Source organism: Pelophylax lessonae, assembly GCF_965119305.1.
Source record: "Pelophylax lessonae genome assembly, chromosome: 4".
NCBI classification, from domain to species: domain Eukaryota; kingdom Metazoa; phylum Chordata; class Amphibia; order Anura; family Ranidae; genus Pelophylax; species Pelophylax lessonae.
In genome coordinates, this window is record NC_138771.1 from 540146808 (window position 1) to 540169274 (window position 22467).

Consider the following 22467-nt stretch of genomic DNA (forward strand, 5'->3'; position numbering starts at 1 on the left):
AAAAGAGACAATTTTGAAAAAATAACAATATTATTCTAATTTGACAGTTAAAAAATATCCAATATATTCAATTTTTGTCATATATATTTAGGCCAAAATGTATTAAGCTACATGTCTTTGACAAAAAAATTCTCAATGAGCGTATTTTTAACCGTTTTAAGACCGGAAGATTTTACCCCATTCCTGACCAGGCCATATTTTGCGATTCGGCACTGCGTTACTTTAACGGACAATTGCCCGGTCGTGTGACGCTGTACCCAAATTAAATTTATGTACTTTTTTCCCCACAAATAGAGATTTATTTTTGTGGTATTTGATCACCTGTAAAATATGGGTATAGTTGCGCTAAGAACACTTATAAAAATAGGCGATTGAACGCACAATAAAAAACTTATAAAAGCAACTACACTCGGATCATACACTGAAAATATGTAAGTGATAAAAGAATAAAATATGTAGCGCTAAAACATTAAGAAGAAAGTCCATAAATAAAAGTCCATTTCCACCAGTGATATTGCACAGCACCAGTTTGCAGTAAAGTGAAGAGAATCCACCATTGGGCCTTGAACTACCATAGAACTGCAACACCCTTGGTAACGAATTGGACCGGACCACTTCACAAAGATGAATCCCAGAATTTATTTGATCACCTGTGAAATTTTTACTTTTTGCACTATAAACAAAAAAAGAGCGACAATTTTGAAAAAATAACAATATTTTTCACATTTTTTTATATGAAATTCCCCCAAAAAAATGTAAAAATCAAAATTTTTTAACATTTTTGGCCAATTTGTTTTCTGCTACATATGTTTGGTAAAAAAAAATTGCAATAAGCGTATTTTGATTGGTTTGCGCAAAAGCTATCGCAGCTACTAACTACGGGAAATTTGTCATTTTTATTGTTTTTTTTAAACTAGTAATGGCGGCGATCTGAGATTTTTTTGCGGGACTGCGACATTGCAGCGGACAAATCAGACCCCTAACTGACATTTTTGACACTTTTGGGGGTACCAGTGACATTACTACAATAATCAGTGCTATACATATGCACTGTTACTGTAAAAATGACACTGGCAGGGAAGGGGTTAACTTTTATTGGTGATCAAGGGGTTAATGTATGCCTGGTGCTTACTGACGTGTGTGGGGGGAGGGGACTGTGTGACACAGGCACAGATCGCAGGTTCAGCTATGCTGAATCCTGTAATCTGTCCCTGCCTGTCACTTAGGAGATCTGCCCGCTTTGTTTATCCACTTAAGCCCCGGAAGATTTTACCCCCTTCCTGACCAGGGGGTATTTTGCGATTCGGCACTGCGTGACTTTAACGGACAATTGCGCGGTTGTGCGACGCTGTACCTAAATGAATTTGACGTCCTCTTTTTCCCCACAAACAGAGCTTTCTTTTGGTGGTATTTGATCACCTGTGCGATTTTTTGATCATGCGCTATAAACAAAAAAAGAGCGTAAATTTTGCAAAAATAGCAATATTTTTCAAATTTTTTAATATGAAATTCCCCAAAAAAATTTAAAAATCAAAATTTTTTAACATTTTCGGTCAATTTGTTTTATGCTACATATGTTTGGTAAAAAAGCAGGCACAGATCGCAGGTTCAGCTATGCTGAATCCTGTAATCTGTCCCTGCCTGTCACTTAGGAGATCTGCCCGCTTTGTTTATCCACTTAAGCCCCGGAAGATTTTACCCCCTTCCTGACCAGGGGGTATTTTGCGATTCGGCACTGCGTGACTTTAACGGACAATTGCGCGGTTGTGCGACGCTGTACCTAAATGAATTTGACGTCCTTTTTTTCCCCACAAACAGAGCTTTCTTTTGGTGGTATTTGATCACCTGTGCGATTTTTTGATCATGCGCTATAAACAAAAAAAGAGCGTAAATTTTGCAAAAATAGCAATATTTTTCACATTTTTTAATATGAAATTCCCCAAAAAAATTTAAAAATCAAAATTTTTTAACATTTTCGGTCAATTTGTTTTATGCTACATATGTTTGGTAAAAAAAAAAAATCGCAAAAAGCGCATTTTGATTGGTTTGCGCAAAAGTTATCGCGTTTACTAACAAAGGGAAAGATTTTTGTCATTTTTGTTGTTTTTTTTTTTAACGCGTAATGGCGGCGATCTGCGATTTTTTTTGCGGTACTGCGACATTGCGGCGGACAGATCGGACCCTTGACTGACATTTTTGACACTTTTGGAGTTACCAGTGACATTACTGCAGTAATCAGTGCTATACATATGCACTGTTACTGCAAAATGACACTGGTAGTGAAGGGGTTAACTTTATTTGAGAGGGAGGGGCTGTGTGTGTCCCTAGGGGCTTGATTCTAACTGTGATTGGCTGTGGCTTAAGCTGTAGAAACAGTGATCAACGGTCCTACATAGTAGAACCATGTGATCACAGTTTCTACACAGGGGAGACTGACAGGCAGGTTGTTTACACTAGCCGCCTGACTTTCTCCCTCTCCCCCGATGATCGCCGAGTGACCGGTGGACATCGGGTCCGCCGGTCACAAGCACGGAGGGGTCCGTGACCACGCGGGAGCGCGCCTCCGGGGGCGCGCGCTCGCTCCCTAGACCCTCACAGGCTAGCGACGTAGATCTACGTCACCCTGCCTGTGAGGGGCTGACTGCCGCAGTAAATATACTGTGCGCAGTCGGCAAGTGGTTAAACAAGCGGGCGGATCTCCTCACTCGATCCCCGACGATCGGGGAAGAACGGCGGTAATCACCGCCTCTCCTCCCCTGGCCCGACCCCCGATGTGTCTGAATACGGCGGGAGCGAGCCTCCGGCGGCACGCGCGCGCCGCCCACAAGGAGAGGAGTCCAGCGACGTAGACCTACGTCGCTGGACGATAACGATCCACTTTGCCGCAGTACGCCCCATGTGAGCGGTCGGCAAGTGGTTAAAAGGTCTCAGGTGTGAATGGGGAGCAGGTGTGTTAAATGTGGTGTTATCGCTCTCACTCTCTCATACTGGTCACTGGAAGTTTAACATGACACTTCATGGCAAAGAACTCCCTGAGGGGCTGAAAAAAAGAATTGTTGCTCTGCAGCACAGTGGCCAAGACCATACAGTGGTTAAACAAGACGGGTTCCCCTGAGAACAGGTCTCACCATGGTCGACCAAAAAAGTTGAGTACATGTTCTCAGCATCATATCCAGAGGTTGTCCTTGGAAAATAGATGTATAACTGCTGCCAGCTTTGCTGCAGAGGTTGAAGGGGTGAGGGGTCAGCCTGTCAGTGCTCAGACCATATGCCACACACTGCATCAAATTGGTCTGCATGGCTGTTATCCCAGAAGAGGAAGCCTCTTCTAAAGATGATGCACAAGAAAGCCCTCAAACAGTTTGCTGAAGACAAGCAGACTAAGGACATGGATTACTGGAACCATGTCCTGTGGTCTGATGAGACCAAGATAAACTTATTTGGTTCAGATGGTGTCAAGCGTGTGTGGCGGCAACCAGGTGAAGAGTACAAGTGTGTCTTGCCTACAGTCAAGCATGGTGGTGGGAGTGTCATGGTCCGGCACTGGGGAGCTAGAATTTATTGAGGGAACCATGAATACCAACATGTACTGTAACATATTGAAGCATAGCATGATCCCCTCCCTTCGGAGACTGGGCCACAGGCAGTATTCCAACATGATAACGACCCCAACACACCTCCAAGATGACCACTGCCTTGCTAAAGAAGCTGAACTCCATGCCCAAGGGGGTTAAGGCAGTGCTGGAAAATAATGGTGGCCACACAAAATCTTGACACTTTGGGCCCATGTTGGACATTTCCACTTAGGGGTGTATTCACTTTTATTTTCAGCGGTTTAGACATTAATGGCTGTGTATTTAGTTATTTTGAGGGGACAGCAAATTTACACTGTTATACAAACTATACACTCACTATTTTACATTTTAGCAAAGTGTCATTTCTTCAGTGTTGTCACATGAAAAGATATAATGAAAAGGTTTAAAAAAATGTGAGGGGTGGCTAGAAGGAAGCAACCTTCTGAACGAACGACTCCAATTTCAGTGTGATTTATGGCACACTTTTTTCCACTAAGGTGTGCCGTTTTCACTAATAAGCAGTAGCTGCTGTATGGAAAATGATTGTCACTGTATCACTTATTAGATCTACAGATAATAGATCTAATAAGTGATTACAGATAATCACTTATTAGATCTATTAGGACACTAATAGATCTAATAAAGTTTAGGACACTGTGCTGCAGTGCTTTCTATGCTCTTACTGGACCTCAGGCTGAATGGGTTAATGTTACATTGCCTCCACCCAGCAGAGGGAGCTGACAAGCAGAAAGAGTGCAAGAGACTTGAAGGTTGGCAGCACTGAACTATGGGAGATGTTGTTTGGAAAACTCTTCTACGACAGTTATTGAATTACAAAAGAGAGGGCTGTATTTTCCCAGGCTAAATGCTGAGTGCCCTCCTCGTTGCCGCAAGGAGAAAGAGGTGTGCACATCGCTACTCCTGTGTGAACATTAACCTGCTGAAAACCTTTTGCTGAGACAGAAACTGTTAACCTGTGTACTGAGGACTGGAGTCACTCCAAGCAGATCCAGAAGTGAGTTGACTTCTGAACAGCGGGACCACTGTTGCTTTATTACTAGGACTGGTGAGAGGGCATTGCTGCCATTGATCCATCACTGTTAGCAGAGACTGAGTACTTAGGGGCTGGCCATTTAAATAGCAGCCTTAGCAACTGCATGCCGACTATACCGAGACTTGGCTTAAGTGCATCACCATAAAGACTGAACTCCAACAATAGTATATTTAGTTATTTTGAGGGGACAGCAAATTTACACTGTTATACAAACTATACATTCACTATTTTACATTTTAGCAAAGTGTAATTTCTTCAGTGTTGTCACATGAAAAGATATAATGAAAAGGTTTAAAAAAATGTGAGGGGTGTACTAACTTTTGTGAGATACTGTATGTACATTTTAAAGGGCATGCTAGAAAGGAAGGACCTTACTGGTGGCTAGAAGGAAGCAACCTTCTGAATGAACGACTCCAATTTCAGTGTGATTTATGGCACACTTTTTTCCACTAAGGTGTGCCGTTTTCACTAATAAGCAGTAGCTGCTGCATGGAAAATGATTGTTACTGTATTACTTATTAGATCTACAGCTGAACCATTTAGAGGTCCTAGTACAATTGAATCTATTGAAAGCACTAGACCATCTTTGTTACATTTAAACATATAGTAATATACAGTGCTCTTACCTGCCTCAATCCCCTTCCAATGGCTGCTGCTTTATCTCTAGGGTTCTTTGCAGGCTTCTGAATGTCAAAGATGAAATATTTCTGCTGTAGCTAGTTCTCAGACTTTCAAAACCAAGCAACACAGGATGATCTTTTGATTAACTTCCTGTGATGCAATGGTGAATATAATGCTGTAATGAGGTTCTCTGCAAGCTGCTATGAGTATCCATTTCGAGTGGGTTCGAGTGGTTTCGAGTGTGGTAGAATCAGTGTGCTGGACATTTAGGGGCTGATTTACTAAAGGCAAAGTGACTGTGCACTTTGAAAAGTGCAGTTGCACTCTGCAAAAGCAGTTGCTCCAAAGATTAGTAAATGAGCAGAAGCTCTGCTGACTTACATCATCCAATCATGTGGAAGCAAAATGCAGTTTTTTTAATTCCCTTGCAAGTGATTGGGTATTCTTTGCAAAGTGAAGCTTTACCTCATTTACTAAGCTGTGGAGCAATTTCACTTGCAATTTTAATTTCTCAGAATGCAATTGCACTTATAGCTATACATTATCTTTGAGGATTAGTAGGAATTCCAATCCATTGAATACCATGATCTTCTCTCATAGCATCAGGTTGCTGGACCCAGACACACAGTGATATTTTTTCTGGATCTTTCCAGTAAATTTTCCAAAGTGTGGTTAAGATTTCAGAGATTTACGGTGAACATTGCCAACTTCTATACTCTACTTGTTTTGTCTCTGCTTTAAATTTAAACTCTGGGAAAAACAGTTTTACTGTATGCTTGCAGTGAGTTCCCCTCCCCACAGGAAGGGTTAATTACTTGTTTTGCCTAGGGTAAGATGCATAGGGTAATATACTTACCCTGTTGTTTGCTCCTTTGGCAGTTGCTGCTCTCTTCTACTGCCCTATGCTCTGGAAAGACCCTTTATGTCCTCTGGCACAGCCCAGGACTGCTACTCCTGCTTTATACAGAATGTCATCAGAAAACTTTGACCAGGGGACGGATCACATGAAAAGCATGAACCAGAGTGTGAGGTATAAGGTATCATCTTATTTAGCATCCTCTGAGCAAAACCAGCACGTAATCCTTGCAAAAAAGAAAAAAAAAAATGTCTTAGCTTTCATTGCACTTTTAACATCAAATAATTCTTACTTTTACAAGTAAGCAAACCATTTTGATTAATGTCTTTAGTTATTCTATGCTAAACTGTTGCAAATGAATGTCTGAGTAAATAAAGTCTTTGTTATATGTTGCTATGAAGAGTTATCTGTTGCCTTTCCCTCCCCTCCCATAGAAGCTGGAATCACATTTCCTCCAGCCAGTACATGAGCTCCCAAGGGAAGCCATTCAGACAGATAATGTGAAATTCAGGTGCGTGTTTGTTAGGGTTTATTTGTGGTAGAGGTATTTAAAAGGACACAGTGTCCCCAGAATGAGTGTACTAATGCCTAATGTGGGGTTCACCAGATGTCTGCTTACCCATTTGTAACTCTCATGACACTCAGGGGATTATTTAGTGATTTGGAGGAAGCTAGCAATCCATCAGCTCAGTCTGCCCTGGAAGTAGAGAACTTCTCTTTACAACCATACTTAAACTTTTACAATTACTGTTTGGTATGGGCGGCATCATCGTAATCTAAAAAAAGTTGAACTACAATGATCAGCACGTGATATCAAATAAAAGTTCACTTTCTATGAGTGGGAAAGTTGTTGAATCCAGCTGTTCTAGGATCGTCTATAGATTAGTAAAATTGGTCAAAGACCAGGGAAGGCAGTTAGATCTTTAATAGCAAACCAGATACTGAACTAATGTTTTGTTCATTCCAAAATGAAAGACTAGGTAAATATCTGACAATCAAAAGTCAGGTCTTACTTAGGAAGAACAGTAGTCAAGCAAGCTAAATGATTAAACCAACGTGAAAAACGTTTTTACCTCAAAATCTATTGGCTGAGAATTTGAGTTCTGAGACATCTAGACATCTACACTGTACTTCTTGGTATGCTTTTTAGTCCTCTTGTCAGATCTGGGATTCCACGCAGTTAGCAGGTCAACTAGATGATGCAGTTACATGATGCAGAATTGCATCTTTGGTGCAATTCAGTAAGAATAGGTAGCATACAATAATGCCCTTACTTTGGCATGACAATAATTTTGTAATGTGTTATATTTCAAAGATCTGCCCCGGCCCTCTGAAAGTAGTGTTACACTTTTGTAACAACAGCCATGCCAGGATAATTGTCAGCCAATCCTATTAATTGCTGGACAATCAGAGGACATCTGGTATATCTAGTGTGGGAATCAGCTTCAAACGGTAGTGTTAAGAACACAGCCATTCACTAAACTGTTCTTGTCCTTTTATTCAAAGAAAGTTTGTTTCTTTTGAAGGGTTACCTTCGCAGGGGCTTTTTGGCTCCTTCGAATGCTTCAAAACAAATCATGCTTCATCTAACCTCCTCGCTTACTCTGACAGCGCTGTTGCTGTGGCCCTTAGGGTCATTTCTTCACAAACTTCTCAAGCACCTCTGGCTGCTCCCTTATGGTCACATGGACTCCTCACGAGGCTGAAGTCCTGAACACTGGTCAGCACCCATATCAAAATGATGCTGGTCACCAAAATGTGTAGTTTCTTCTCACCCAATACTCTTCAAAGCTTCAGAGCTCCAAGACCCCAACCAAGCTTTAGCAAACTTGGAAAAAACAAAAGTCAGTTTTGTCTTTGCTCAGAACAAACACCCCAGAGCCCCTCATCATACATTGGTGAGAATCTTGGGTCATACCAAATCCTCTTTACACTTGAAAAGCTGCACACCAATTGCCATGGTGCCTTATGACCTGATGAAGCCTTGTCCCACTAGTAACTTTCTTGCTGGCTTTGCTAACACTGCATAGCCAGGTGCCTGGCTAGAGACAGAGAATGATTTAGGACACTGTGCTGCAGTGCTTTCTATGCTCTTACTGGACCTCAGGCTGAATGGGTTAACGTTACATTGCCTCCACCCAGCAGAGGGAGCTGACAAGCAGAAAGAGTGCAAGAGACTTGAAGGTTGGCAGCACTGAACTATGGGAGATGTTGTTTGGGAAACTCTGCTACGACAGTTATTGGATTACAGAAGAGAGGGCTGTATTTTCCCCGGCTAAATACTGAGTGCCATCCTCTTTGCTGCAAGGAGAAAGAGGTGTGCACATCGCTACTCCTGTGTGAACATTAACCTGCTGAAAACCTTTTGCTGAGACAGAAACTGTTAACCTGTGTACTGAGGACTGGAGTCACTCCAAGCAGATCCAGAAGTGAGTTGACTTCTGAACAGCGGGACCACTATTGCTTTATTACTAGGACTGGTGAGAGGGCATTGCTGCCATTGATCCATCACTGCTAGCTGTAATGTTCCGGTACCTTTGGTACCCTAAATTACACTTTCCACAAGTGTATGCGCCCTACCATTTACTTTTGGAAAGGTGCGCATACACCTTTAAGACTGGAGCTGTCATCACTCAGCGCCGGACTAGATGGCTATTTAAGGCGTCGGCTCTCACTCACATGTGTTCGTTCAAACACCCTTATCTGGATGCTAACCTTGCTTGAAGCTTCCATGCTTGCAAGCTTACTTCGCTGACGGAACCTCGCTGCGCTGATCCCTGTATCCCGCTACTGGATCATCCGCCTCTCCTGAACCACCCTTCGGCTGTATCGCTAATAGTGCTAAGTACCCCGCAGGGGAATTCTCTATAAACTTATACTAAGCTTGCACTATCTAGCTCTGCATAGTAGAGACTGTTTATCACATCTGCATAAACTAGATTGCTAGCTCTTGAGACTACTGCTACTTTTCTGCACTGGGTTGATCTCTTTTGTATGTCCACCTGCTATTCTATCATCTGCTATCATACAACATTGTTAAACCTTCCTGCATCCATCTGCTACTGTCTCACCTTCAAGTGTCTATCACCTACCACCTCCACTCAACCTATCCCTCAAACCTTCATCATTGTGTTACCACATATATAAAGTCACTCTAGGAACCAGCTTGCTAATTGTGTGTATTTACTGGCTGAAATAAGACCTTCCACACATGATGAGTCATTGAGGTTGGGAATGGTATCTCAGCATATCTCTTACATGACAACTGACGTGGAACTATTTCTGCAGCTGAAAATCCACACCATATAAGAAACGCAGGAGCGTTACAGATTGAACGAACCTAAAAAATGGATTCAGCAGAAATAGCCACTCAGGTGACACAATTAAAACAGCAAGTATCTGCGTTAATACACGCACTTGCTGAATTAAAAGAAGACAATCAGGCTCTGTCGCAGCAGGTAATTAGACTGACACAACTTACCTCTGCTCAGTCCCCTGAACCCAAGATAAATCCCCCTTTGGTATTTACAGGCGATCGCAAAAAATTTCGCGAATTTAAAAACGCATGTGAGTTACTTTTTTTGCTAAAACCTCGTACCTACCTTACTGATCACATTAAGGTTTGTACTATTATTTCTTACCTATCAAGCGATCCTCGAGCCTGGGCAGATTCTCTTTTTGAGAAAAACGACCAGCTTCTCAACTCCTATGCCTTGTTCCTGGCAGAGCTCACTAGCCTATATGATGACCCCAATAGGCAGAGTACTGCTGATCTTCAGTTAAGATCCTTGAAACAAGGAAGGAGGCCTGTGGAAGACTTTGTCGCAGAGTTCAAGAGATGGACCCTTGATTCAGAATGGAATGATGCATCTCTGAAAACCCAATTTAGGCTTGGCCTATCAGAAGCCGTTAAGGACGAGCTCGCCCGAGCGGATCTGCCAAAAACCCTGGATGCATTAATACAACTCAGTATTACCATAGATAGAAGACTACGAGAAAGAAAGGCTGAAAAGATGGGAATGCCATTATCCGTTTCCTCTCGGAGTCTGGCCGTTGACCCCGTCCCTATGGAGATAGGAACCATACGCCCACCGCTATCAACTATGGAAAAAGCCAAAAGACGAAATGAAAATCTCTGCTTGTACTGTGCATCCCCGGATCACAAGATAAACGTCTGTCCCCTAGTCAACAAAAAGAAGGGTGAGTGTTCACATGTCTCTCTAGGAGGATTGACAACTTCATTCACTAACCCCTACATTTCTGTTTTTTTGACATTACAGTGGGACCAGAACAGGATTACTACTAAGGCCATGATTGACACAGGATCTTGTGGAAATTATATGGATATATGTTTTGCTGCTTTAAATAAAATTCCTATTATTTCTAAACTCAAACCTGTCTCAGTAAGTCTTATTACCGGTGTTCCGTTATCCTCTGGTCCGATCACCGATCAGACACAAGCACTTCTAGTCACTATTAACGAGACTCATAGGGAGACTTCTACCTTCGATTTAATACCATCACCCCACTTTCCCATTGTGTTGGGACTTCCCTGGCTGCACACACACCAACCAACCATAGATTGGAAGAAACGGTCCTTGACCTTCCCTTCTTGTTATTGCGAGGAAACGTGTAACCTCCCGTTTTCCGGGAAGATTCTGTCTGTGGTGACAGATGAGATTGCACCACTATGTTATCAGGATCTTTCTGAGGTTTTTCTTGAGAAAAATGCTCAAGCATTACCTCCTCATCGAGGCTATGATTGTAGCATTGATCTACTCCCAAATAGCAAATTGCCGTTCGGTCATGTTTATCCTCTTTCACAGGATGAACTTGCCCATCTCAAAACCTATTTGGATGAGAACTTGGAAAAAGGTTTTATTAGACCTTCCACTTCTTCCACAGCAGCAGGACTCTTTTTTGTTCGCAATAAAGATTCAAGTCTCAGGCCTATCATCGACTACAGGAAATTGAATGCTATCACAATAAAAGATCGCTATCCTCTACCACTTATCCCTGAGCTCATTGAGCAGGTGCGTGGAGCTACCTATTTTTCAAAATTAGACCTGAAAGGAGCATACAATCTCATTCGAATCCGTGATGGACACGAGTGGAAGACTGCGTTCAGAACTAGATACGGATTGTTCGAGTATCTTGTGATGCCATTCGGCCTATGCAATGCCCCTGCAGTTTTCCAACGATTTATAAACGATATTTTTAAAGACTTACTAGATGTCTGTGTTGTGGTATATCTGGACGATATACTTATATATTCACGGACCCTGTCTGAACACATAAGACATGTAAGACTTGTATTATCGAGATTGCTTGCACATAATCTTTATGTGAAGCTGAAGAAATGCTTGTTCCATAAAGATGAGGTACTCTTTCTAGGCTACATCATATCCAAAACAGGAATCGAGATGGACATGAGTAAAATATCCTGCATTCAGGATTGGCCTACACCAACTACACGCAAGGCGCTACAGCGATTCCTGGGATTTTCAAATTTCTACAGGAAGTTCATAAAAAACTTTTCTGCTATTGTGAGACCCCTCACACAGCTCACTAGCATAAAAATACCATTTAAATGGTCAGAAGAAGCAAATAAGGCTTTCCACTTGTTAAAGACAAGGTTTACTTCCGCTCCCATATTACGCCATCCAGACCCATCCCTCCAATACATTCTGGAGGTAGATGCATCAAACCTGGCAGTAGGAGCAATACTCTCCCAACGACCTACCCCCACTTCACCACTTCATCCAGTCGCCTTTTTTTCTAAATCCCTGAGCAGTCCCGAGATAAATTACCCCGTGGGTGAGAAGGAACTGCTTGCTATAAAATTGGCTCTGGAGAATTGGCGACATTTACTCGAAGGCACCCAATTACCAATAATTATATACACGGACCATAAAAACCTCCAATATCTTCAGACTAGCAAAACTCTCTCGCATCGACAGGTACGATGGTCACTATTCTTTCTAAGGTTTAACTTCCTAGTGACCTACACACCTGCAGATAAGAACAAAAAGGCGGATGCACTATCACGACTAACTGAAGAAAATTACTTTGAAATTCCTTCCGTTCCTATAATACCTCACAAACGCATTATTGGAGTTGTCCGTTCCTTGAAGGAAGAGGTTCTGCATGGTATAAGGTTGGATTCACCCCCACCACAACTAAATACTGATGCAGAAGGCTTCCTCTACTACAACGACAAACTTTACATACCACCTACCCTACGCACCAAGATCTTGGAATTATCGCATGATGTGCCTATGGCAGGACATATGGGTATGACAAAGACTTTCAATTTGATTTCTCTGCAATTCTGGTGGCCTGACATGAAAACATCTATACAAAAATTCGTCTCTTCATGCAATGTCTGTGCCAGGTCCAAAATTGACACTACGAGACCATCCGGCCTACTATGCAGTCTACCAATACCCCAAACTCCATGGGAGGTTCTGTCATTGGACTTCATCGTAGAATTGCCTCCTTCCAAAGGATTTAATACCATCTTGGTGTCAGTGGACCATCTGACAAAGATGGCACATTTCATTGCTATTCGCAGACTACCTTTGTCCAAACAAACGGCAGAACTCCTGATGAAACATGTCTTCAGATTACATGGTATCCCAAAAACTCTTTTGTCTGACCGTGGATCCCAATTTATTTCTAAATTCTGGCAAGAACTATGTCACATACTACGGATTGAGCGGAAGCTCACTTCTCCTTACCATCCGCAGACCAACGGACAGACTGAAAGAGTCAACCAATGCATCGAGCAGTATTTACGTTGTTACACTTCTTACCAACAGGATGATTGGTTGGATCTTCTCCCCCTGGCAGAATTTGCCTACAACAACGCAACTCACAGTACAACCAAGCAGAGTCCGTTCTACTTGAACTATGGGTTCCATATAACTATTCTCCCTCCACGCATCCTTCCTTCAAATAACCCAGTAGCCTCAGACTATCTTTCCCAAATAAAGGATTCTCTGGGTTTAATAAATACTACCATTGCACACGCTCACAGTCAACAAAAGAAGTACTATGATCTTCGTAGAAGACCTTCTCCACAGTATACTATCGGGGACCTCGTTTGGCTCTCAACAAAAAACTTGAGACTGAAGATCCCTAGCAAAAAGCTTGGACCTCTGTTCTTGGGACCTTTCCCAATCAAGAAACTTATTGGAAAAGCTGCAGTGCAGCTTACATTGCCAATGGACCTAAAAATCCATCCCATTTTCCATGTGTCGCTACTAAAACCCCATGTTCCGGACCAAGGAATAAGGCCTAATATTCCACCTCCCCCTCCTGTACAAGTTGAAGGTGGAGAAGAATACGAGATAAAAGAGATTCTGGATTCTCGTATCTACAGAAGCACCCTTCGGCTGTATCGCTAATAGTGCTAAGTACCCCGCAGGGGAATTCTCTATAAACTTATACTAAGCTTACACTATCTAGCTCTGCATAGTAGAGACTGTTTATCACATCTGCATAAACTAGATTGCTAGCTCTTGAGACTACTGCTACTTTTCTGCACTGGGTTGATCTCTTTTGTATGTCCACCTGCTATTCTATCATCTGCTATCATACAACATTGTTAAACCTTCCTGCATCCATCTGCTACTGTCTCACCTTCAAGTGTCTATCACCTACCACCTCCACTCAACCTATCCCTCAAACCTTCATCATTGTGTTACCACATATATAAAGTCACTCTAGGAACCAGCTTGCTAATTGTGTGTATTTACTGGCTGAAATAAGACCTTCCACACATGATGAGTCATTGAGGTTGGGAATGGTATCTCAGCATATCTCTTACATGACAACTGACGTGGAACTATTTCTGCAGCTGAAAATCCACACCATATAAGAAACGCAGGAGCGTTACACTAGCAGAGACTGAGTACTTAGGGGCTGGCCATTTAAATAGCAGCCTTAGCAACTGCATGCAGACTATACCGAGACTTGGCTTAAGTGCATCACCATAACGACTGAACTCCAACAATAGCCGGCTGTAGAGCTAACACTAACTGCTCACTCAAATAGCTTCTTCATAGGTACTGTGCTTATGTCCCATAGCAAGAGGTACCTCTTTAGGAAGCCTTATGTTACACTATAGTTATTTGTGCTGGGAGTTGTGCTGGGAGAGGGAAATTTGGAGGGGGAGAGGATTTATGCTTAGAGGGAAAATTTGAGGAGTAAAGGATTTGTGCTATGAGGGGAGATTTGGGGAGGGAGAGGATTTGAGCTGGGAGGGGGATTTGCCCTGGAAGAGGGGAATGGTTGTTTGGGGAGAATTTTGACTTGCAAAGGGAATTTATGCTTAGGGGGTAAGTGTGAAGATTAGTGCTCAAATTGTTTTTTGGGGGGGGGGCACCATTTGTCATCTTCAACCTGGGCACTAGATGACCTTGTCCCTTGTGTCAGGGTGGCTGAGATTGTTCATAGAGTTGTGGCAAAGAGCAATCTACCAAGCGGCTCCTGTAGGGTAGCTGTTATGTGGCATATTCGACTTCCCTGTGTCCACAGTAAAGGGAATGTTTAACATATAACCTTATAAAGATTCTCACTATTCATGTGTTAAGCCTAGTATACACTATCAGTGTTTTTCATTTAACCCAGTGGGATAAACAAAAAGAAAATGAAGAGCTCGGGAGGAGATCTTATACTAACAATCCAATGTTACTACAGCGATCTTCCCGCTGAGTTATTGTGTTCTGACAGGGGGACAGCCCTCAGCCAAAACACACCAGTAAGTGCTCTCAGCCATCGATCGATCAGCAGACCTTTTTCGGTCATGCCCCTTCGACAGAAGACAGACACTCACCTGGCTTCTGTTGGACCGGCTGCCGTACACATGGGCCAAATGTTGGCCGATTTATATTGAACCGGTCAATAGGGATGATCGAATGGTTCGGGTCGATCATCGGTTCGACCCAAACATTGGCTGTTCGAGGTTCGGCCAAATTTAGAACTTTTTGCTGAAAAAGTTCGGAATTCGGCAACCAGAACTGACCAAAATGCAATGGTTCAGGAAATGGGCTTTAAAAGCCCGTGATTGGACCAGAACCATCAGTAAAAGCCAATTGAGGGGGCAGGAGAATGCTAGGAATGTGATTGGAGTGACTAGGGGGTCCATAGGCCAATCATTAGTGAATACGCCCCCCAGTATATAAGATAGCCCCCGCCAAATTCCTAGCATTGTTATACAGGGACGTGGAAGAGAGTGGAAGCAGTTCTGTGACTTTTGCTACAAAGTGTCATTTAGCAATTTTTAGTGTGAGGAAAGGGATATCTAGTGTAGTTAGGGTGCTATTTTCCACTATAGTTAGCTTTAATTATTCAGTTTCTGTAGGGAAAGTGTTAAGTGTAAGGGGAACGTAGTGTAGTGTAGGGTTAACTGACTGTGACTGCTATGGCAGGGTGACAAAACCCTTCCATATCAGGGTGACCGCTATAGAGAAAAGATCGTTTCTCTTGTGTCACATTCAGTGCACTAATATGGCTTCTCACCTGTGAGCATTCTTTTTGCTGCAGGCGTTTATAGGGCGTTTTGAGAACATGTTTGGAGTCAGGCATGACATCTGAACATGTGTATAGGGGTATATATACACACACATGTATGTATATATACACCTGCACATATATAGGTGTGAAAGGAGCAGAACACTATGCCTGCCTCCAAAGAACCCAAAAAAATGCCCATAAAATGCCAGCGCCAAAAAAAAAAAAAACGCCCAGGTTTGTTCTTGGAGGCGTTTTTTTGGGCATTTTATTTGGGTTCTTTGGAGGCAGGCAAAACATCTGAACTTCTGTATAGGGGTATATATATACACACACTTATATGTATTTTACACTTACACATATATAGGTGTGTTAGGAGCGGAGCCATATTAGTGTTAATTATTTCATTAGCGCAAGTATAGTGTTCTGCTACTTTCACACCTATATATGTGTATGGGTATATATACATATAAGTATGTGTGTATATATACCCCTATACACAAGTTCAGATGTTTTACCTGCCTCCAAAGACCCCAAAAAATGCAGAAAAAAGCGCCTGCTACTAAACCGGCAAGGTGTGAAAAGAGCGGAGCCATATAAGCCTATAAGTGACATAATACAAACAATTTTTTTATAGTTCTGGACATGCTACAGAGCTGAAACTTCACATGTACACTTTTTAGACCCCCAGACACTAAATCCAAAGTCAAAATCCAAAAATCTCTTTTTTTTTTTTTTAATTTTTTAATAATTGGCTCTCTATCAAAAATGACAATTTTTAAGAACTTTTTTTGTGTGATTAATAGTCCCTGGGGCATGACCCAGAACCCTGGGCACTTTTTAGGGGCATTTATTGAGTTTTAGGGCTTCAAAATTGTGTTTTTTGATTACCGAAGTTCGAGTCCCATTGATTTCAATGGGGTTCTGAAATCCGGGCCAAACTTTTTGGGAAGTTTGGATGTTCTGGCCGAACCGAACTTTTGAAAAATTCGATCATCCCTACCGGTCAATACCGCCCGATATTTGACCCATGTGTACAGGGCTTTAAATTGTTTCTTAGTGGGGCAACAAGGGCTTCTAACACTTAGACACACATCTACTTCATGTCTAGTTAATATCTGCACAGCCTTACTATCTCTTTCAGTCATTGCAGAAATACACAAATCTTTTTCAACACATGCTTTAATGGGAATATGTGTGGACACAGCTGTGGAATCAGGATGATACAACATTATTTAGTGCAAATTAATGCTAAAACGAAGTAGATTGCTTAACTCACAAAAAAGATAAATATTGCAGGTAAACAATAAAACAAACAATAATAAATCCATTACACAGAAAAAACAATTACACTCTGAGGACTTACCAACAAACACACTTAACTAATTAATTAAACCACTTTACATATTGTGGTAATTAATGAGTTGCTTTAAACACAGAATGAGCTCTTATGACATAATTTCAGTAGTATGCTCTGGCCCAGTGATTTGGTTTATTGTGTTTTATGAACGTTTATTAATGGTTTAGCGTCTTGCACACCATCTTTGCTCTCAGTGCATTAAGACCTAATGGATAATGGAAATATAAAATCGAGGTATTTATTTTGTTGCCCATTAAATATGAGGTTTACAAGTTGCTAAGCAACATCTTGACAAGAAATAGGCAAGTTAAGTCAAAATGTGCTGCCTTTAGGGAATTTTATGTTATTTAGAAAACTGTATCAGACATGTTTCACTGGATTTTTTTTTTCACCCAAAAAAAAGTAAAATAAAGGTTGGCAAAAGTTTGTTCTGAGTTTGTCCCCACATTTATAAACATGTATGCTTACGAGATAATGCCAGTGATCATGTCTATGTATCAGTGGAGTCATTCTTTTCATACGGTTACCTTTAAGCTGCTTATACATTAGTAATAACGATCATTCAGTTGCCAATAATGCAAATCCAATGTTCAATGCACGCCTATGAACCGAAGTCCTGACTTAGGGCTTATCTCTGCATTATGAGCAAATAACAACAAGGATTAACATTAGGCATTCCGAACCAGCAAACTTTTTTTATATTATAAACTAAAATCAAATAAAAAACTGCACTTGGTCACACCAATTAAATACTTATAAACCTGCTGGTACTGCAGCACTCAATAACACATCCATATACTAATGTAATGCCAGAAATACTAACAAATAATGTTGTGCTGTGCTATTAAATCAACAAATACCATAAAATGTGCAAACGCCACTCTGTGCAAAGCATTCAAATAAATAGAAAACTTCATCAAATGAAGTTCATAAACTTCATTATATGTGCGTTTAGGCCAGAAATTCATAAAAGGTGTGCAAAAACTGCAAAACATGCAATCTGTGCAAACTACGTAAAAATAACGTTAAAAACGTCAATTAATTAAATTTAATTTAAGAAATTTAATTTAATAGAAACAAGAAAAACTTCCTTGTGACTTCTTGAGATTCCTTCACCACATTAAAAACATCTGTTTTTTACCAGATTCCTTGACCCCAGGTTATAAGAGGTCTATAGGGCACTCACTGAGCTAGAGGCTTGTCCACTGCAATCTCCTATCAATAAGACCAAATATTGGGAACTACCGGCTTCGCCAGCAGGGTGTAATGTTGCACCGATAAAGATATGAATCAGAGATTAAATGTAGCTAAAATGTGTATCCCTAGGCTACGGGGTACTCCCAGAGCTCCCACTCTATCAGACTAGTATACATGCATTAATAACATTGCTGAGATGGAGGAGCTTATCTCGGTTACACATGACTCCCCTTTTAAATTCGCCTTCACTTGAGCATGCTGGACCCTCTTCCAGTCCTTTGATTAATACCTTTGGATAATGGGTCTTAGTCCGCCTTATCAGACATAGGTTGCAATTCAAATTAGATATATCCTTACTCCTCCCAGGATATTCTAGCTCTCACTGACACAAATCCTTCCCTTGACAAGGCCACTGTTAATGTGTACAACCTAAACCAAAAATAAAACAATAATGTGGCGTGGAATCTATCTTTAATAAAAAACAAAACAGACCCCCCCCTTTTTTTTCTGTCCTCCTTTACCGCTCCCTTCCTTTCCTTTCTCCAACTTCCTTGGGGTTGTATTCTTCCTTCACTTCTGGACCTGCATCCCTCTACCTAGCAGCTCCTATTTGCTCTTGCCCCACCTGTACCCCCCGTTAGTGCGCTAGACTTTAAAGGCCGTGTGAGTGCTGGTCACAAGCACTCCCAAATTAGCTTACTTCCCTGTAACAAGATTGATCTATGCTATGCTGAACTTTGATGCCTAATCATAGCCCTCCGGTATAATCTTCATTCGGCGCAAAGACACTGATGACACAAATTTGCTGAAGACTTTACACTACTTAGTGTTGTTTGAAGGCTTGGTTCACATCTTTGCAATATTGTGTTTGTGCATGAGCAATACTAAAACACGTGTTTATGATTCACCCCTTTGCATATGTTTCTTTTATATCCCTTTGTTGGAAAATGCCATGTCGATATACGAGTTGTGTATTACATTCCATGTCAATCTTGTTTCTGTAATCCAGTTGACCTCCTCTTTCTTCTATTAATGTCAATAAACTTGGAAAAAAGTCATACATGCCACATAGCGTAAACAGTAACTATCAGTTTTTAGCTTTAAAAGGGTACTTTCAATATACAGCATTTACAGAGGGATATCACAAACAAACCACCAGTAGGGATTCCCCTAAGAACATCTCTTTACAACGAAATGCATTGGGACAGGGCTACAGTAGATGTCAACACACTGCTGGAGCCTCTTGCTCAGGTAACGCTATATAAATAACTTATAACCACTTGCTGACTGCCTAACGTAGCTGTGTGATGCCAAAACAGCCTCCCTGCGCTGGATCACATTCCTAGTACATGATCCATGTGCCCAGGCAGGGGGCCCATACAGGGGGCACGTGCCCCCTAGCCTGGCTGTGATTTATTACAGCACACGCCGATCAGGGGGTCCTGGAAAATGATTGGCCACCGGCACCCATTGAACAGCTCAGTGAACAATAAAGAGGATCTTGCTGTTTTTTTATTGCCTGCTAAGCAGCACATATTACACACATTACATATAGTTAGCCACACATTTAACCCAGTGTCATTAGTACAGTGACAGTGTATTTTATTAGCACCAATCACTGTATTAATGTCACTGGTTTTCAATTTATTTGCATGCTTTGCACAGTAAGGAGTTTGCACATTTTACGGTATTTGTTCATTTAAAAGCACAGCACAACATTTTTCCCACATTTTGCCTTTCACTGAGATAACTGTCATTGTCATTAGACATGTGCAATTAATTTCAGTTTGAATACAAATTCCCCACTGACAGCTAAAATGTAAACAAAACAATGCTGGCAATAAAAAAATCACAAAAAAATGGCGTGGGGACCCTGATGATGTCACCTGCTGACCCCGCCCCTTATGATATCATCGACCCAGCATACCTTAGGCGGTGATGTCACAAGGGGCGGGATGACATCATCGAGTGACTCTGCCCCTTAGCTATTTAAGAAATGTCAGATGGAGGAGCAGGCAGTCAATGGTATGTGTTCAACAAGGCCGGAGGTTTTTCTTTTTTTGGGGGGTTCAGTGGTGTGGTGGTGGCGTGAGATAGATCTATATTGGGGGACTTGTTTTTTATTTTTTTTATATAGGGATTGTCAAAAAATTGTTTACTGTCTTTCTTAACTGTTTACAATTTTTTGATGAATGGGTAGGGATACGATGTACCCCATATTCATTCACATGGAGGGGGCCGGATCTGAGGGCTCTCTTGCTAAAGGGGGCTTCCAGATTCCGATAATCCCCCTGCTTTCAGACCCCCATAACCACAGCCCAGGGTTGTGGGGAAGAGACCCATGTCCCCATCAACATGGGGACAAGGTGTTTTGGGGTGGGGGGCAGAGCCCCCCTGCCACAAAGCACCCCCTCATGTTAAGAGCATGTTGCCTGGTATGGCTCGCCCCCCCCCCTTTCCTGGCCTACTGGGCTGCATGCTCATGAATTATGAGGAGGACCCCATGTCATTTTTTTTTTTAATTTTGACCCAAAGACCTGGTATGGCTTAGCAACCAGTTATTCTTCACACAGAATTCTAATTGGTCGATCATTTTTCAACCGATCCAAAGTCCAATTGTTCTGAAAATTTGGAATTAGTTTTAAAATTATTAAACAAATTAAATTTAACGAAAAGGAAACAAAATTTAATGAAAATGAAATTAAATTGAATGAATTCCGAGACGACACTAAACAAATTCCGAAACAAAATTAGTACCATAACGAATATATCCAAAAGGAAACAAAACAAATTTTTCCTTTCTGTACATGTGTAATCGTCATGGCTGTCATGACTTTATCACATTGCCCATAGTAATACTTTTATATGTTCTGTACGTTTAGTTAAACATTATTTTTCTCTCTATAGTTTTAGATTTTCCCATGTGCAGGCTGCTTGATTTAGTAGAAATCTTTGTTACAAGGCTTCCCTGTCCTCTTCCTGCTGCTGAACTTCCAGCTCTGTAGGGGTTACCAACTTCAGGCTTCGGGATCAGCTGCACTAAAGATGATCAAGCAGAACCATGCCTTTTTTCTCCATTGATAAACGTTCTTTTACTGATGACACTGCCTGTAAAACAATTTGTGAATGGGGGGGGGGGGGGAGTCTGACTAGTCACAGGATTCTCTCCCCATTAACGGATCATGTTACAAGCAGTGTAATCAGTGAAAGAGATTTTATTAATGGAGGAGAGGGTAGGAGGGGTCATAGTAACCCCTTGACGCCGATAGTACGCAGATTTGCGGCCTTACTGGACTTAGCTTTTTTTCCATGGGGCTGAATTTTTTGCGTATCTGTTTTTGTGCTGCAAGCCCGCCGCACAGTCTGCGTCCCACACTAATAATCAGAACCTGAAACTCCCAGTTCCAGATCACCTGATTGCTGTGATAGCCTCTGATTGGCTTAGTGATCACTTACTGTCAAGCCCACCCCTGTGTTTCTCTCTCTCTCTGTAAATGGAGAGGAATAATACATTGTATCTTTCTCTTTCCATGCAGAGAGATAGAAAAGCAAACAACAGTGTGAAAAAAATAAAAAAATAATAATAAAGGTTTGATCTAGGTCAGTGCCAGGGTTAGTGTTTGGGTCAAAGGTCAGTGTCAAAGGTCATGTTCAGTATATTTTGGGCAGAATTTTTTTTTTTTAAACATGTTTTAATCTAGTATTTGTGGCAGTTAGTGTGTTTTAGGTAGTATAATAGCAAAATGTGCATTATTGTTTCTGGGCTGTACAAACAACAAATAACATACACATATTTGGTATCACTGCGATCATCAGGAGCAGGAGAATTTATTTTTTGGTTCTTTGGTGGAAGGTTTTTGTAGGAATAAGAAATAAACAGCTACATTTAAAAAAATATATGTTTTAAAACTATTTTGGGACAGTTTTACTTTGATAATAAAAAAAAAAAATCAGGAGATATTCATTATCATTTTGTCCTGAAAAAAAAATGTGGTACAATCCACCAGGATGCACAAAGTAGTTCTGATGATATATACTGTTTTACTAATATATGTAAAAGTTGCAAACTTGTGCTTAGGCATTACCATTTGTTTTACCCTTAGGTGCGAAGGGGTTAATGTTGGATCCCCTTTAGCTATTAAACATGCAATGATAGAAGCTCAGCAGCAGGAAGAGGACAGGGCAGCCCTGCAGTGAGGATTTTTACAGAATGCAGCATCCTGCACATTATGGGAAATACTTCATTACAGGTAAGTATTGTAATTAGAGCTGTAGAGAAAAATATGTT